The following is an 18,974-nucleotide window of genomic DNA, read 5'->3' on the forward strand; positions in this document are numbered from 1 at the left end:
ACAAAAAAAAAAAAACTTTAAAAATTTTTTTGAATTTTTTCCGAAAAGTACATTTAAAAACGAATTTAAAAAAAAAAAGATCCCAAACGATCAATTTTTGAAAAAGTTATAGCATTTTGAAAACAAAAATGGTTTTTTTAAATTCATAACTTTTTTTGAGTTGGATGAAAAAATTTGAAAAACTTCTGAAAAACGTCTTTCGTAAGCTAGAAAAAGAAGAAAAACTTTCAGCCAATTCTAAAGGGGTCGGGTTCAAAAATTAGTCGAAATGGAATGGAATACCCCATATATATGTATATATTAATGCTTAATAGCTATACAATAGCAACAATAACAACATTGTATTTACAACAACAATAAATTCATTTTAGCAATATTTTCCATTTAGTTAATGGTAAAAACTTAATTAACCTGTAGATATGCAGTTTTTGTAATTATATAAATATATATTTAGTTAATTAAAATGTATGAAAACAAATTGCGCATTCATTACGCTTTGTTATGCAATTAATTAACTAAGCTGCTATTTTATTATCTCACTAAATTAAGTTATTATTTTTATTATCATATTTTGTTATTTAGTAACGCGCGAAAATTTGTGAGCTGATTATAAAAAAATTGTTTGCAAATATTTCTCATTAATTACAAAAACATACACAAATATTATTCATGAACTACAAGCATTTCCCAATTTAAAAAAATTTTATAATTATATGATTTTTTATATTTTTATTAAGATAAATGAGTTTCATTCTGTAACTGTTTACGAAAGCTTCGACTAGTTCAAAAAAAGTACGTTGTTTTATTAGAAACGTAACAACTAAAGATGGGTACCGGTTTCACCTCGCAAAATCTGACACTGTCACCGACTAAATCCTTGGCGACATCCACGTCGGTGGTATTACGCTATCGACTGTCTTAAAACCAAAAACATTGCGTGTACATCGAAAATCATCGAGCATATAGGGGCAATTGTACCTTAAGTCCAGAGTAGTCGTAACAAAATCTTCAAGAATCTTGCTTGTCGGTAGCACTTGGGATAAAGATAAAGAAACGTTCATATCCTAGTATAAAATAATGGCGCGCCGCTTGTATGTTACACGCTCTCAATGGGATCGCCAAGCCCAAAAGAAACACACTACAGAAAACTGCATCGCACTCAGAACTGCCGCGCGATGTCTCTTTATGTCCCTAAACCATTATATACGCTGTGAGAAGAGAAGTGAAAAGCTAAACAAACAGTTCCTGCTAAATACGCAGAAGCCTGGGCATCCCAACAGAAATGTGATTGAAAAGGTCCCACCTCCCAAGAACTTAAGAATACGCATTATGAAGAAATGCGGCACTTAAGAACTAAACCGTATGAAAAAAAGAAACATGAAAACACAGACACATCCACAAGGAGGCGTCGGACTACTATGCCAGGGATTGTCCGGTGAACTCCGTTCATAAAGACAAATACCCTAAGCTCGCAGTTGCAGAAAGCAACCTCCCTAGGGGAACGCGCATTACTCTAGCCCAACCTCGATCTGGCTACTGTAATAGATAAAACTCTTACTTAACCAGAATCAACCCCGACATACCCAATGTATGACCAGTTGTAATGTGTCGTCACACCTAACCAACCATATTTTCAATTGCAATGTGGAATCAACGCCTCTAACACCCATATCCGTCAGGTTCTACCCTGATGAAACTGCAAGTTTCCTAGGTACATACCGGCGTAACATTTTTTTTTATATTTTGTATAAGGGAGTTACATACATACAAACATACAAGTGAAGTTAGTAAAAGCCTGTTAATGAGCCTAGATCGGGACTCGATTTCTCAGGGACCACAATGCTTGATGAACTAAGGGAAAACTTCATATTTTGAGGTATCCATTGTGGAAAGCAACTTTTTAGACAACAGAGAATACTGATAATATACTGACCCAGACTTAGATCCCCGGAGGGATCATAACTTGATGGCGCGAAAAAGAGGTCTGGCTTCTATGAGCCGAACTTCAAGAAATCGATACCAATGGATTGCTGCATAGGCAGAAATTAATGCTATAGAAATTTGACGTAGAGAATGTCTACGAAGAGGCTTATACTCGAGAAGTATTCTCATTAAGTCAGACAGCTAAGCAGCCTTACCTGCCTTGCAGTTTAACACAATTACTTTTACGCTGGAAGGTGAATTGATTGTAGTCTTAAATGGTCTTGGAGCCAAAAACAAGGTTTTGTTAGGATAAGTTCCGGGGCATCAGGGACATGAAGATAATGAAAAATTAGATTACCTAGTTAAGCAGGGTGCTATAGCCAGGGCCGTAGAGAGAAAATCCGGGCCCGGGACTAAACAATTTACAGGCTCCCTACAAAAAATCCACTAAAATATTTCATTAACTTGAATTAATGACGGCTCATTCATGAATCATTACACTGAGTTACAAAAAGGAGCTTTAGTTCTGTTCTATGAACCAAATATACTTTTTCGGAGAGGGCAGAAAAAACAAAAATACACGTTTATCGGCGATTTTCATGTACACGTCACGATATTTTTTTTTATGTATAAAGTATATATAAAGCTCTTAGTGTCCGTCTGTCCGCCATAAACAGTTTAGTGTTAAAAAGTTACTATTGATAAACTACAAATATATGGAGTAGGATGGGTCGAAAAACAATTTTTTTTTCGGAGAGCTTTAGTAGTTCACACAGGCGGACAGACGGACACTAAGAGCTTTATACTTTATACATAAAAAAAATGCTAACGTTTATATGAAAATCGCCGATACACGTGTATTTTTATTTGTTCTCCCCTCTCCGAAAAAGTATATTTGGTTCATAGGACAGGATGTGTGCAACGCGGTGTTATTGATGGATTACATCAAAAAAAAATTTTGCCATGTCAACTAAATTATTTTTGGACTAAGCGCTGACAATAAAGTTAACACAGAATATTTACTATTTAAACAATTTTATTGTAACATAGAAATAAAATTCTCTTTTAACAGCCACATATTGTTTCAAATAGTATTTTCTAGTTATTTGATAAAGAGTGTTCTTTTTATCCGAAGCTTGTTGTTGCTTTTCATTGGAGTATGGTTTGACGAGGCGGGTCCCAAGCCCAGCGCACAACCAGGTCAGCGGGGGTGAAAATATTAATTGCACGTTTATATAGCGAGCCGCTTGCTCCAAGACAGACGCCCGCTTGCAGCCGCACCAAGTGGTGAACAGACGCTGCCGATGGGAGATCCCTCGGCTAGCCCTTAAACCGATTATGTCAGAGTGGCCTAGCCAGGTTGTCGCCTTCTCACATTAGCTCACCACTAAACGGCTGTTTGGTGGCTACCCAGAGGATACTTGGCCGCAAGCGACCGGAAGTAGTGAGCTGCTTGAACCGCATGCAAAAGAATCGCTCTGGCCATTCCCAGGTGAATGGCGATCAGAAGCTTTCCCCACTTTCGTGGACTTCTACACACGGCTCCACCCTCCCTTCAGCAGCCTCCTTAATATCGCATATAAGGTCCTGTCAAGTGTATTGTGCGAAAGATTGAAGCCCACCGTGAAACAACTGATTCGACCTTATCAGTGCGGCTTCAGACCTGGTAAATCAACCATTGACCAGATTTTCACAATGCGCCAAATCTTGGAAAAGCCCCGCGAAAAATAATCGACACACATCATCTCTTCGTCGATTTTAAAACCGCCTTCGACAGCACGAAAAGGAGCTGCCTATATGCCCGTATGTCTGAATTTGGTTTCCCCGCAAAACTTATACGGCTGTGCAAAATGACGTTAAGCAACACCATCCGCTCAGTCAGAATTGGGAGGGACCTCTCCGAGCCGTTCGAAACTAAACGAGGTTTCAGACAGGGTGACCCCCTATCGTGCGATTTCTTTAATTTCATGCTGGAGAACATTATACTAGCTGCAGAACTTAACCGCTCTGGAATATTATTTAATAAAGGTGTGCATTTACTGGCATGTGCTGATGACATTGATATCATCGGCCGCGTTAGTTCTGGTTACTCCAAACTGGAAAAAGAAGCGGTAGGGATGGGTTTTATGGTGAATGAGGACAAAACGAAGTACCTGCTGTCATCGAGCAAAGAGTCAGCGTATACGCGCCTTGGCAACCACGCTACTGTTGGCAGCCATAATTTCGAAATAGTAAAAGACTTCGTTTATTTGGGAAACAGCATCAACACTAGCAACAACATCAGCACTGAAATCCAGCGAAGAATCAATCTTGGCAATAAATTCTACTTTGCACTAGGTAGGCAATTGAAAAGTAAAGTCCTCTCTCGGCGAACGAAAATCATACTCTACAAGTCACTTAGCGTACCCGTCCTGCTATATGGGGCAGAAGCATGGACCATGACAACAGCAGATGAAGCGGCTATGGCAGTGTTCGAGAGAAAAGTTCTTCGAAAGATTTATGGACCCCTACGCGTTGGCAATGGCGAGTACCGAAGAAGATTTAACGATGAGCTGTACGAGCTATACGCAGACATCAAGTCCAGCGAGTTATAACGCAGCGGCTGCGCTGGCTAGGCCATGTTATGCGAATGAAAGATGGCGCTCTGGTCAAGAAAGTGTTTCTATCGGAAGCCGGCTATGGAAGTAGAGGTAGAGGGCGGCCTCCACTCCGTTGGAAGGACCAGGTGGAAAACGATTTAAACTCCCTTGGTGTGACCAATTGGCACCGGTTGGTAGAGAGAAGGAGCGACTGGCGCGCCTTGTTGGACGGCCATAACCGTTTAAACGGTTAAGTGCCAATTGAGTAAGTAAGTAAGTTATTTGGTAACATTTTAATACATTTCTGATAAATTTAATGATGATTATAAATTTTAATTATTCAATATAGAAAGCTCGGATATCAAAGAGTGGCTTTACTTGCTTTATTCGCTGCAAAATTTTTATAATAATATCAAAATTTAACTGTCTTGCCAAAACAGATTCAACACAAAGCGTTGCAAGTCCAGAAACTCGCTCTTGAGATGAACACGATCTATGAAAGTTTTTGATTCTTGCAAGGACGCTGAAAGAACGTTCTGCACTAGCTACATTGACAGGTATAGTGCAAAAGATACGTAAAGCAATACAAATATTGGGGAAAATTGTATAAAGATTTTGAACATAGATGGCATTTAGCAATTCCAATGGTGACAGACCTTTATCAAAATTTGCTTCGTAAATGTGTTTCAAGTGAATTATTTCGCATTCTCAGCTTTGAGAAATGTCCGACTAGTATTTTTCGACAAATTTTGCTGCGCTCGCCCGAACCGTAGTTTCATCCATGTCTTCAAATTGCCACAAAAAGGAAAACGTCTCGCTCAAATTTCTCATAGCTACAAATCGTTCAGTAATGCCAGTGATTACCGAATCAAGGAACACCAGGAATGTATTGTTTTTAAAATCAGAATCTGAATCATCCATAATCATCTCATTTAAATTATCTTCAGAACGTCTTTTGGGTTTTCTCTTTCGAATGTCCGGAAACTTTGGCGAGATGTTCAATTGAATAGCAACTGTTTTGCATTCGTTTAAAATTGTTTCCCATTGGTTTCTGATCAACTTCAAATCAGCTAAAAAGGCATCTAGATGTCGGACCTCAACATCTATGGTGGCGTCTCTAGCTTGGAGGATCACGTTTCTTTCATTAATGGTAGTCAGTATTTTGAGCCAAATTGAGGACAGCAAGATACATTCGAACTTGTTGATGTTCTTGAGAATGCCGGTAATATCGCCGTATGCTTGCGCAGTCAAATTTGGCTTTTGGCTGAAGGACTATGAAGAGAGCTCGGAAAATTTTTTTTAGAGGATGTCCCATCGTTGTGGAGTGCTGCTGAAAATAGTAAGACATTTTTGTACAACTCCGAAGAAAGTAATTGCAGCCGTACAATATTCTGCAGCATAAACACCACATAAATTGAGACTGTGGGTTGCACAAAGCGAGTAATCTCTCTCGACGAGTCTGGCTAGAGCAGCATTCTATGTACTAAAGCCCTTCTGTGTATTCACCATATGTAAACGGTTAACAAAGCAGTTCAGACAACACTGGATTGAATGCTCAAGGCAAAGACAGGTAAAATTGTTTATACTCCCAGCAACGAGAGTATCAGCCAAACTACTAACGGAACACTGTTGTCTTACGATGTCTCCTTAGTAAGTGAAATTTATCCGATACACAAATCTGCCGCTTTTTTCAGCTGAAGGATGAAACGCCGGTTCCCATTCTCTACCCGTCACTATGGCAAAACAGAGACTCTTCAATCTAGGCGGCGTGACTCTTAATCCCTTAAAAAGCCTAAAGAGGTGCTTGAATACATTTAAGGCGTCCGTCCGCATGCAATAATAATTCACGTCAAAAGCGAATAGATTTCAATGCTACAGACTCAAGTGTTTGCTTTCAACTTTTGTTTTAAGTGCTTCGCCATGGGTATTTGCATGAAAGAAAATTTGGTAATGCATTCAAGCAAAATCCAATAAAGCATATGAAGAATGCAGATTATGGAAACAATTCGTCAAGCCAGAACGCGAACCACGCACAGAATAGGGAAATGAAAAACTGTGACTTGTGCCACCTCGAGATAGGAACGAGTTTCTGATACAAAATACTGAATAAGAGAGAAAAAACAATACAAATACACAAAACAGTAGATACATAAAATGCAATTTCCATAAAAGCGGTTTAGTCAACAACAACAGAAAAAATTGCAAAAAAATTATGCAACGTAAAGTATGTCATCGAGATAGGAAAAATAAAAGCTTGAGCATGTTTTCGATATTTAACATTTTTTTTTTTTTTTTGATGTTTTGCCAAACGGGGCTGTTACGATCTTTGCTAAGAGTGAAATGAATAAATAAAATTTCACTCAAATATTTTGTGCAACATGGCACACAAACGCCCTTACATGCATGTAACAATGTAATATATACAAAAATAGTTTTGCCATTTTTACGCCCCCAAAAACAAGTTTAAACAAGTAAGGATGTCGAAGTTCGTGTGTAAGCGAACATTTTATACCCAGGGTGAGTTTCAATTGTACACATCATTTCAGATAAATTACTTTTTCAATTTTTTTTTTTTGAGGCTATAAAAATGTTGTGTAATGCTTGATCGAAATATGGGCGTAGCACCGCCCATTAACAGAAATTTCATCTTACAATAAATCTTGGTAAGTGAGTTACACTGAAACAAAACAATTTTTCGCTAAGATTTAGCTAATTCTTCTAGTCTACGACCCTTTTAACCACCCCTTCTATATAAAGCTAGCAGACCCGGCAGACACTGTTCTGCCCTGAATTTGGCTTATCAGCATACATTTTAATAAGTTTTTTCCGTCTAACTCTGCCCTTTCCCCACTCCTCTTCATTTTTTCCTGATCCTTTTATTCACTCCTCCCTCCGTCTTTTTCGATTCATCTATCCCCATATTCGTCTCATTCTATTTCTTTCTCAGTCTCCTTCTCTCTTTTCTCTTCTCTCACGTTCTTCTCATTCTTCTTCATCCCTTATTGCCTGTCCCAGAGGGTGGTATGTATTTTGTTTCAGTCCCAGTCCCATTCCGTCTCTGGTCTACTTCGCGGAAAAAAGCAAATACTAATATAGGCAAATTATATACCAAATTTCAGGCAAATCGAATAGGACGTATGTAAATAGGTATGTTGGTATTATTAATTCTTGTCTCTATTTCGGCGTCGCATGCATATTTATCAGTTTTGCCAGGTTGATGCGACTGAATCGAATATCACAATGAAAATTACCTTAGAGCTCTCAGCAACAGCTTTCGTTTCATAACCATATTTCCCACACATTCTTGGGGTATCCGGGTCGACGTTTTGGCCTATATCTTGAGACCCTAGTCACCAAGCGGTATAATATATTACTCTGTACAAAAGCACTCATCAACAGCTTTCATTTGATATCCATATTATATAAACACATTCTAGGGGTACCCGGGTCCACGTTTGAACAAAATCGACCGACGCATCTCTTCAAACACCGGCGAACAACTAACACACATTTTTTTTAAAACGAAATGCAGATATTCGTTTCTTTTGAAATTCGGCTTAAAAATTGCACATGGAACAACTAAAGACTATCCTGAATTAAAAAAAATGTCTTAGTACTTCTAAATCGCGGGCCCACTCAGAAACCCCGGGTCCGGGGATAATTCCCCCCCTCTCGCCGGGCCTGGTGATGTGCTATACTTGATATCATTCGCTATAATATTTTTTATTGATAAGCACGTTGTTTAATTAAACACCAACCAATTACACGGAAGTATATCCGCACCACCTGAAAATATGAGTGCCGGTGCGTATACGTAACATTTTATATATTATATTTCATGCTATAAGGAAAATTTGTACACCCAATCTTTTACGATCCGTTATTTTTTTCGAGTTATGGCTCGCGAAACATAGAAATATGCTTGGTCAAAAAAAGGGCGGTACCACGCCCATTTTCAAAAATTTAAATTATTTGCTTTTTCTTGTTATAATTCAACTTGGGAAATGGAACACCATTGATATAAAGCTCTTTTTGCAAAGATATAGCTTATTTTATTCATCTACGATCCTTTTTAAAATCTTCTACATAAAAGTGGGCGTAGTTCTTAACCGTTTTTAATTTCACTCAGTCTATATAATTTCGCAAGGATAATGTTTCTGCAAAATTTCAATGTAATATTTGTAATGGCTTTTTATTTACGGCTTGTTAAACTTTAAAATTTTCTACTTCCACGTCCACATTCCAAAATTTCATTCATAAAACCAATCCACCTAAACAAATTTCATTAGCTTAGTGGTATTAGTTTTTGAATTATTTATTTTTTTTTACCTTTCTTAATTTTCTATATCGAAAAAGTGGGCGTCGTTATCGTCCGATTTCGCTCATTTTAAATACAAATCTATTGTGGGTCGAGATAAGCCCGCATACCGAATTTGGTTAAGATATTACAATATTTGCTCAAGTTATAGTGTTAATGGACGGACGTACGGACGAACGAATGGGCACGGCTTAATCAAATATTTTTCAATACTGATGATTTTGATATATTGAAGTCTATATATATCTCGATTCCTTTATACCTATTCAACAAACCGTTATCCAATCATAGTTAGTATACTCTGTGTGCAAAGCACGCTGAGTGTAAAAATGCAAAGCTATTGAATATTTAAATAAAATGCAAATCGCTTACAATGCACACTCGCACAGCAACAACAACAGCAACTCGCACCAACACATTCGCATATAAAAACGCAATATTATTTTGACGAGTGTATATGAGAAACAAGCTTTCAACATGTTGCATACATTACGGGGCGGTTGTTGTGGCATGCCTTGACGTGTATAATTTTTGCACTTTACACCATTGCAAGGATATAGCAGCGAGCAAGAAAATAGCAGTGACTATTTTTAACAAATCTCGTTTATAAATTATTCTATTTTTAGTTTCGATAACTTAGGACAAGGCTTTCATGAATTTCGTGTTTTCGAAAAACTTCGAAATTTGGAGAAAAATTTATGAAAATTTCGAACTTTTTATGTTGAATTTTCTTATTTTTTTGAGTATGTAGTTTGGTAGCCCAGTCAATTTTAGTCTTACAAAGTACGAGTTATAAATCTCTCAAAATTCATATTGATTTTTAACAATTTTTTCCCCGAAGTGTGTTTCATATTTATTCAAATGCGAAGGGCGCATAGGTTTATTTATTATCCGGAAAAAATATCAAAAATAAATGCGAGTTTTGAGAGAACTGTAGGTGCTTCATACGACCAAAAGAAAACTTAATAAAAAATTTGAATATTTCGAAATTTTCCAATTGTCGATTTTTTTCGAAAAAGTTTTTGAGTTTGTTTTTCACAGTTTTAGTTAAAAAATTTATATAAATTTTATATTATTTCAGAGTAAAGTAAAAAACGAACAAACTATTTGACGAAATTTGATAGAAGTCTTCACTGATATTTTCGTGCTCACTTCTATGTGTACATATTGCAAACACACACACATATAAATATTTGACTTTAAATGTAAATCTGCTAACAATAACTTGCCTGCAATGTTAACATTGGTTCACCATTTGCCGTAATTTACACAATATTTTCTTTTTTGGTACCCTATTTTTACGCCCATTTACTTTGACCACTCTAAAAGTCTATATGTTTGTGTGCTTTCGTATTCCCAAAACGCCTGTTTACTTGAATTGACTCAAATGAGTGCATTGAAATATTTATCCTTGATGAAGTTAGAAACTTTGAATGATTGATGGTGTTGGGTAAATATTCCGTGGGGATATAACTTAAAATAATTTGTGCTTCTTTGTATGATTTTAAGTTTTGTATTGAATTTTTCCCCATTTTGAGTTCATTTCATACAAGAAAGAAAACGAATTGTGGGACGTTTGTAAAGAGAGTGCGGGGCTTAATAGCAACAAGTTACAAACGAAGCACACCAGTCATTACTTACTCACGCCTGTTGGATGCACCAAATAGAATATGGTTTCTTCCACCTGTTCTTCCCGACTCAATATAGTTCTTCTACTTAGGTTATGTTACGTTGAATTGGACCGCTCCGTGATGACCTTACATAACCTGAATGAGTCTGTAGTGTTTTCAGAAGTTTGTTTAACGACCTAACTGAAAAATTCTATCAAAAATCATTCTCTTGGCAAATACTAGAAGCTTTCTAGGACCTATGCAACTATCTGCTTCTAGATCTGACAGCTATATCACTACTAATAGCTGGAATCTTAACTTGGCAAGCGTAGGGTATGAGCAAAAAACGTGTTTGATCGTTTGCTCCTCCAAACCGCACTTCCTACATCTGCTATCACTAACCAAGCTTAATTTAAAGACATGTGACGCCAGAAGGCAGTATCCAGTAAGAATAACCATCATGAGTCTGCCAGTCCTCGCTTTCTTCTCCTTACTCTGCTACCAAATTCATGTGTCGACAGAAATACTTTCAAATCCGAAGCGTATTCATCCCAGCGGATGACACGATCTAATCAGCAAAGCTTTGAGCTGTTACTCGCTGCACTATGATCATGTTTTCCTTTTCATACAGCTCATCTTTAAGTTCTTTTTTGATATACATAGTTTGCATCATGATACGACCTTCTTATCTTCGAGAGAATAGTTCAAGGCCATCGCATCTTCTTTCGGCAACGAACCATACATCGTGATAGGTATGATGAAAGGCACGCCTTAGATGACAGAAACTACTTCTTTTTGTCCTAGCAAAACCTAATTATTGACTCTTTATTTAAGTTAGAGGAGGCGAACTTAAGGTAATTTTGTTAAGACAAATATCCATATACTCAGAGGAGCCAACAAAACGCTCTAATAATAGATTACCGTTTTTTTTTCAACATCAGATAAAACAAAGAACGCGACAGGTAGTAGCTTTTTCTGAATCCCCATTTTGTTTCGAATTTCTCAAAAACTGCTTTGAACGCGTCAAAGAGTTGCTGGGATTTTTCATACTTATAAGTTTCAATCACTTTGCCGACTTTGAGCTCAAGTCTTTCTCAAATCACGCTAGATAAAACAGCAATAACTGGGGCCGTTTTCGGGGCCTCCTTTCTTACATAGTAGTGAACGCCGTGTCCTTCATTATCGACCGGTAGTCTGTTACTTCCCGACCCTTTGTTATTTTTATTCCTGATATTGGCATGCTCACTCCATATAATAGGCTCCTGCCACCACAGGAGTCTCAACAACAAGAATTAATGCTTTCTCCATAACTTAAGCACTCTTTGTACATCGGAACTAAATGTAGAAGATATCTTGCGTTCTTCTACCTGCCAGCATCTGAAAGTCCTTCACGTCTCTCCTCTTTCAATCACGATAACACTCATATCGTGCCGCATTTGGTTTCCGTCAGGGAACAGCCCTCCTCATCGTACCAGTTGTTTTTCGATACACACTCGAACATTGTGATAACTGCAAATACTTTTAAAAAAGGTAAGGAAACCAAGTAGCCAGTAGAAGGAACTCGGAAAACACAGCGATAAAAAAGCACTTTGTGAACAGAGAGTTAAGATCAAAGCAATTCCATGCAGATGCCAAACTAAAGTTGAAAGGACGAGGGTGGAATTAAAATGGCAACAAGTGACTTAATTACGAGGGTAGAAAATAAGTAAAATGTAAGGACTACATGAAAAAATGCAACAATAACGACAAGAAAATCGAAAAGTGTAAAAAGAAAAGAGGTAAATAAAATCGCTATTAAAACAAAGCAATTAAAGCAACTAAATTAGTACTTGGGCGGTGAAAAATATATAAAAAAAATACAAAATTTATAGAGCACAAAAAAAAGCTAACAAAACGCAGAGGTATAGTAGAAAAACGTAAGAAAGTTAGAGAAGCTTTCAATTACAACTCTGCAACGCCTCAAAGTATGCAACACTTCATGTATCAACGAGTAAATTGAAAGCATAAGAAATGCAAAGCTAAGAGCAGCGCGGAGAAGGCAAGCAATGCATTTTAGTATAATTTTACTGCAGGTGCGCTCCATAACAAAGTAAAATAGCAACAGCATACTAATAAGTTTTTGAATACGCAGCGCTTTCAACACGCTGGCCCATACCCCCCCTATTGGTCAATTGCAGGACGTAAGCGTCAATTAATTATGTAGATGCGCCTAAAAGCCGCTTAAATGATGCGCAAATTGTAGAGTAACAAAAAAAAACGATGCTAATGATTCTTCGATCGCATTTTTTTTAAGTTTATGCACTTTATAGCTTGAAAGAAAAATTTTAAGAATTTCAAATTAAGAGAATCAAACTTAAGTATTGAAAAGTTGTTACCCAGAAGGTAGTGCAATACAATATTTATTTGTGAAAAACTTGAACGCCTGGCTCATATTCGAATCTTCTAGCATTAGGCAGTTTTTCGAAGGGTACAAAGCCTACGCGAAGCGGCAAGTAAAGGCAAAATCAACCATAAAACTTTCTGATGGTACTCAGCAGGAACGAGATAGAAAGTGCAAACACTATTCCAGCAAACCATAACGGAGGTCGAAAATCCGTGCCTTCGGACCAACACCTTCGCAAGAACCTTTTCACTGCGATAACGGTGGGCGGGCATAAAGCTCTTATGAAATCTCCATGAGTGCACGGCGTCCATTCGAACTTTTTACAGCAGTGGGAGAAACTAAACCCACACCAAAAGAAGGTAATGATGGGCATCCTTGCGATGATATTTATTCCGAGGGTGTGCAAAAAAGGCTTAGTTATTTTCGAACCTAAATTGACTTGACGCAGTCTTTCAGAAATATTTGTTTAACCTCTTTTGCTCCGAAATCATTGGATAAAATCCTAGACAACGAGATAAGATCGAATACGCTTCAGGGAACAATATTACATGACAGTCAGCACGTTGTTAGTGCTTTGCGCCTTCTTTGACATAGAGGGCGCATTCAACAACACAGATCACAACAATGTTAGTCGCACGATTGAAGATAATGAAGTACAATTACCTATAAGAATGTAGATTTAAGCTTTTCTGCATACGATGATAACCGAAACTTGAGTTGGAAATGACACAGCGCAAATCAAAACCACAAACAGCTATACACAAGAGGCTGCTGTCACTCCTACTTTAGAGCATAGATGTAATCTCGAGAATGAATGTAAACCATGATACAAAGACCCATCGTACTGTAGGGAGCGGTCGTCTGGCCATCTCGACCACCTTTAGTTATAGTACAAAAGTCGCTAACCAAACTCCAACGTTCGCATCACTGGAGCGCTACATGCTGAACTGTGGCCATGGAGGTGCTGCTCGAGCTGGCTCCACTATATATAGTAGAACATATTAGTGAACATAACTAACGAAAGGTGTGAAAAGTTAAATAATCAACCATAATCCACCCCGTCTTACTGCACGCAGCTACAGCAGAAACGTGCCGCATGGACTTCCATTGATCAGTGAATGGTTTACGAGCGCCAAAGGCTAAAGCAGCGTTAGCATGCACAATAATTTTGGCAGAATATCCCATCTTCCTAACGTATGCTTAGTTAATTCGAAGCTCAGTAGATTACAGATGAACACCGGAGCTCCAAGTTATATACAGCTCGCCGTGCGGTTAAATTAAATGCATATGTTACTATGCGCCATGGACCACGTCAAAATAGTTCAAGCTAATATCAAGCGACCCAAACACGTTCAGACTACACAACAGATTACATCAAATTTGAGCTCAGTGAAGTGCTTAGCAGTTCGGCTATTAGATTGCTAGTAGGTTCTATAAGTACTATGGGTACTATATATATATATATATATATCGAGATTCTGAGAGAAGAACCCGGCCAACTTTGCCTTGTAATAAATAAATCTTTTTCCGCCCGCTTATTGAGTCATTCCCTCAGTTCTTATTTCCTAATATTGAAGCTATCAAAGTTCGCAAAAGGTTGAGTTGCCCTGGCGCAATAGCTTGCCAATAGCGAAGTTGGTATGTATGCCAAAGAGCTAGTAGTCACAAAGCCCTTATCAAATATGCCGAAACCTGATAATTTTCCGGGCCGCAGCGTTCTTTCCCACGAAATCGACTAAATATATGTTCGTCATGGTTTTGCCATTGTGGCTCTAAGACAGGGGCCCGCAACCCATGGCACAATTGTGGTACCGTTGTACATCTTTTTTAACTTTTCTTCAGTTTCGACATTAGTTTAGGTTAAGTTGAACTGGCCGCTCCATGAGGACCTCACATAGGCTGAATGAGTCTGTAGTGTTAGCAGAAGTTTGTTTTAACGACCAAACTGAAAAACCCTATCAAAAACCAGGACCTATGTTATAAAATAACTCCGTCCTCTTGCCAAATACTAGAAGCTTCCTAGGTCTTAATCCACTTGCTGCTTCAAGATCTGACAGCCGTATCTCTCCTAATAGCTGGAATCTTAGACTGGCAAGCGCAAGGCACGCACATAAAATGTACCCTATCGGTTTTCATCCAACTCGCATTTCCTGTATCTGCTACCACTGACCTAGCCTAATTTAAAGACATGTGATGCCAGAAGGCAGTGTCCAGTCAGAATACCCGTTATGAATCTACAGTCCTTTCTTTTTAAGTTTCGGCATTAGTAACGAAACTAAATTTCTTTCTCTCGCCAAATATTTTCTAATATTAGAGGGTCTGCTTGCTGGGTGGACTCTTTATTTCCCCACATGTCTTTAACGCATAAAAAATTCGTAACATTTTCTCACTTAATTTCCTGCGCTTCGTTGAGCACAACTTTTTTGTGCTTTTTGGTTTTTCAATAGTGAAAACTTTACAAATGCTCGTTTGAGCTTCTTGACTTGTCAGCCATTTTACTGTACTTGCAGTCATTAATTTTCTGTTCGTAAATAGCGGACAGTCCATCTTATATAACCGGCATAAAATGTATATATATACTTATATATACTAAAATTTTATATTACGTTAGCACTTAAGTACTTAAGCATACATGTATATAAGTGCTGCTTCCAAAGCCGGTAACAAAAGTACTTCCATTTCACTTAAACATCATTTATCGTACATATTTTTTGAAAGCAAAAAATTCTCATTACTGAAATGAATTTATTCTTTGCTCTGCTAATGTGTCACTTAAATTCACTTAAACTTGTCATATCCACCTGTTTTCTCTACATGTGCAAATTTTGCCTTTTCTCGAGTCTAGAAAATAGTCCTGAAACAGTCCGAAGGCGACGCCGAAGCAGCAACAAAATAACAAGTTAACCAATCTCGAAATAATCCGGAGAAAATCTCGAAATGATACACCGATGGTCCCGAAATAGTTTCAAAAAAGCTTCTAAACTATCCCAAAAACAATCCGAAAACGATTCTAAGATTGTTCCATTATCATAACGACATAGTCCCAAAATTATCCCTAAAAACTTCAAAATGGTGATATCCTTGAATTTATACCGAAGCAACTTTTGAAATTATTTCAAAATAATACCGATACAATTTTTAAGAAAATTTCGAAATTGTTAGGAAAAACTAACGATTCAAAAATAGTACCAAAATAATCTGAATATATCCCGAAATTATGCTGAAAACAATCCCGAACTGACTCAGAAATATTATCGAAATAGTCCGGAAATTAAACCCGACATTCAATGAAGCAGCATCGAAATGATCTTATACTTTTAAGAGAATAAGACCATAGTGACCCGGATACCGAAATGGTCTGTACTCAGTCCGAAAAACAAGGTATCCTATTTGTCGCATGTGCTATGTTTTAATCAAATTTGATATGGAATGTCACTTAAACAACTTAAAATTTAAAACCTAACAACTAATACCCAGACCCTTCTGAATTGCTTAAATACAAGTAAAATAAGATGACTAACGGTATATTTCCAATGTTCACTTACTTTTTTTTAATATTCACATATTTCAAGTCATCTTAAGTATATCACATACCTGAAAAAGAAAATAAGAAAGCATTAGAAATTAAAATATTCGGATATAGCACATGAATGATATCTTAATCTATTCTTACTTTATTATTCTTTTTTTTTGATGTAGCATTTTCAAGGCAAATGAAACTTTCTTTCAAATCAAAATAAACTTTTTTCAAATCAATGAAACTTTTTCAAATCGAATGAAACTTTTTTCAAATCAAATTAGACTTTTTTTCAAATCAAACGAAACTTTTTTCAAATCAATGAAACTTTTTCAAGCCGAATGAAACGTCTTTTAGGTCAAATTAAACTTTTTTCAAATTGAAACTTTTTTAAAATCAACGAAAACCGTTTGCAAATCTTATGAAACTGTTTCAGATCAAATGAAACCATTTTCAAATCAAATGAAACTTTTTTCAAATCAAATGAAATATTTTTCAAATCAATGAAAATTTTTCAAACCGAAAGAAACTTTTTTTAATCAAATGAAGTTTTTTCAAACCAATTGAAGCTTTTTTCGAATCAAATAAAACTTTTTTCACAACGAAAGAAACTTTTTTTAACTTGAATAAAACGTTTCAAATCAAATTGAACTTTTTCAAGTCAAATTTAAAGCTTCAGATAAATTAAAACTTTTTTAAAATCAACAAAAACCTTTTTCAAATTTAATAGAATTTTTTCCAAACAGATGAAAGTTTTTTCATGTCAAATACAACTTTTTTCATATCAAATGTAACTTTTTCAAATCAAGTGAAACTTTTTTTCGTATTAAATAAAACTTTTTTCAAATCAACTGAAACTTTCTTCAAATTAGATGAAACTTTTTTTCAAATCAAGCGAATTTTTTCAAATCACTGAAACTTTTTCAAATCGAAAGAAACTTTTCTCAATCAAACAAAACATTTCTCAGACCAATTAAATCAAATAAAATGTTTTTCACATCAAAAGAAACATTTTTTAGCTTGAATAGAACTGGAACTTTTTTCAAGTCAAATTTAAATTTTTTTTAATCAATTAAAACTTTTTTAAAATTTTTTCCAAACAGATGAAAGTTTTTTCAGGTCAAATACAACTTATTTCATATCAAATGTAACTTTTTTCAAATCACAGGAATTTTTTTCAAAATCGAATGAAACTTTTTCAAATCAAGCGAAATTTTTTCAAATCATCGAACCTTTTTTAAATCGAATGAAACTTTTATCATATCAAATGAAACTTTTTTCACATCAAAAGAAACATTTTTTAGCTTGAATAGAACTGGAACTTTTTTCAAGTCAAATTTAAATTTTTTTTAATCAATTAAAACTTTTTTAAAATTTTTTCCAAACAGATGAAAGTTTTTTCAGGTCAAATACAACTTATTTCATATCAAATGTAACTTTTTTCAAATCACAGGAATTTTTTTCAAAATCGAATGAAACTTTTTCAAATCAAGCGAAATTTTTTCAAATCATCGAACCTTTTTTAAATCGAATGAAACTTTTATCATATCAAATGAAACTATTTTCAAATCAAGCGAATTTTTTCAAATTACTGAAACTTTTTCGATGGAATGAAAATGCCCGAAAAGTGCTATGTGTGGCTCTAATAAAGTGTCTCGGGTTAAGGAAGTCGTCGCTATAAGCGGAGCGTGGTCAAATAAGTAGGTTTAGGGGGTACTAATGTGCATTTAATTTAATTAAACAAAAAATCGTTAACGTTTTAAAGTGGGCCCATTATCGCTAAAGGATAAAATGATATCTCATTGCTAATAAAAGCCGAAATATTAATTAAAATGGAGCTTTTTGCAACGACCCTTTTCTGAGTTTTAGCATCAAAGGAATTCGCAAATTATAAAATTTTCATATTTGAACCCTTTAACCCTCACACCATCACTAATATCTAACAGTCACACTTAATTAAACCTACATTGCTTTCATTAATGAATAAGTTGTCTAACAAAGGACCGTCATAACCGCGAAAACAACAAAAGAAGAACCGCAAAAGAAAGAAAAAAAATCGTAGCAAGACAAACAATATAGCACATAGAACAAAGAAAAATTATGAAAATAATTATGCGTGTGCTCGTGCTTCATTTGCCAGCTTTAAAAGGAAATTGCAGAAATGCAAAAAATACGAGTAATTGTGGGAAAGTTTTCTAATAGTGAAAATGTGGCACGCAAAAGTAAAGTTAAAAATGGAAATTAAGTGGCCGTAAGACTAATTAACGCTAAATGATATTAAAAGGCGAAATGGATGAGGAAAATGAGGGGGGCGATAGAGACGGTGTGAAAAATGTCTGACGCAGGCAGTTAGGTAAATTCAGTCCGAATCTGAGGCAAGGCGAATTCACACCCAATTCGCCGTACAAGTGAATGTCATATAAAACGATAATTTTACACGGGTATCCTCTGGTACAATATTTTTCTATGATAATTGCAGCGAGAACTAATCGGTTAACAGCATGTTCCGAATTCGCCTTGGGCAGTAACATGCAAACAGCAAATTGTTTGCTCTTGCAATTTTTCTAGCAACTTTTGGAAAATCAGACTATTAGTGGAATAAAATAACTCGTTTCTTTTTAACTGACATTCTTGAGTACGACGA

The 18,974-nt window shown here is 36.2% G+C and overlaps 1 protein-coding gene across 2 annotated transcripts in view; it reads right to left on the minus strand.

Annotated features, from left to right (window-relative positions):
- The window catches only part of SPoCk (secretory pathway calcium atpase), a 329,726-nt gene that overhangs the window by 206,371 nt on the left and 104,381 nt on the right, over positions 1 to 18,974 (minus strand). The window contains exon 2 of one of the 2 annotated variants that reach the window (XM_067757239.1): positions 16,359 to 16,407. The exons of the other annotated variant lie outside the window; for it this stretch is intronic. The gene's annotated coding sequence lies outside the window, so the exon portion shown is untranslated. The remainder of the gene's footprint in view (positions 1 to 16,358; positions 16,408 to 18,974) is intronic. 2 annotated transcript variants of the gene reach the window in all.

This window comes from Eurosta solidaginis, chromosome 5, assembly GCF_040869045.1.
Source record: "Eurosta solidaginis isolate ZX-2024a chromosome 5, ASM4086904v1, whole genome shotgun sequence".
Lineage (NCBI taxonomy): Eukaryota > Metazoa > Arthropoda > Insecta > Diptera > Tephritidae > Eurosta > Eurosta solidaginis.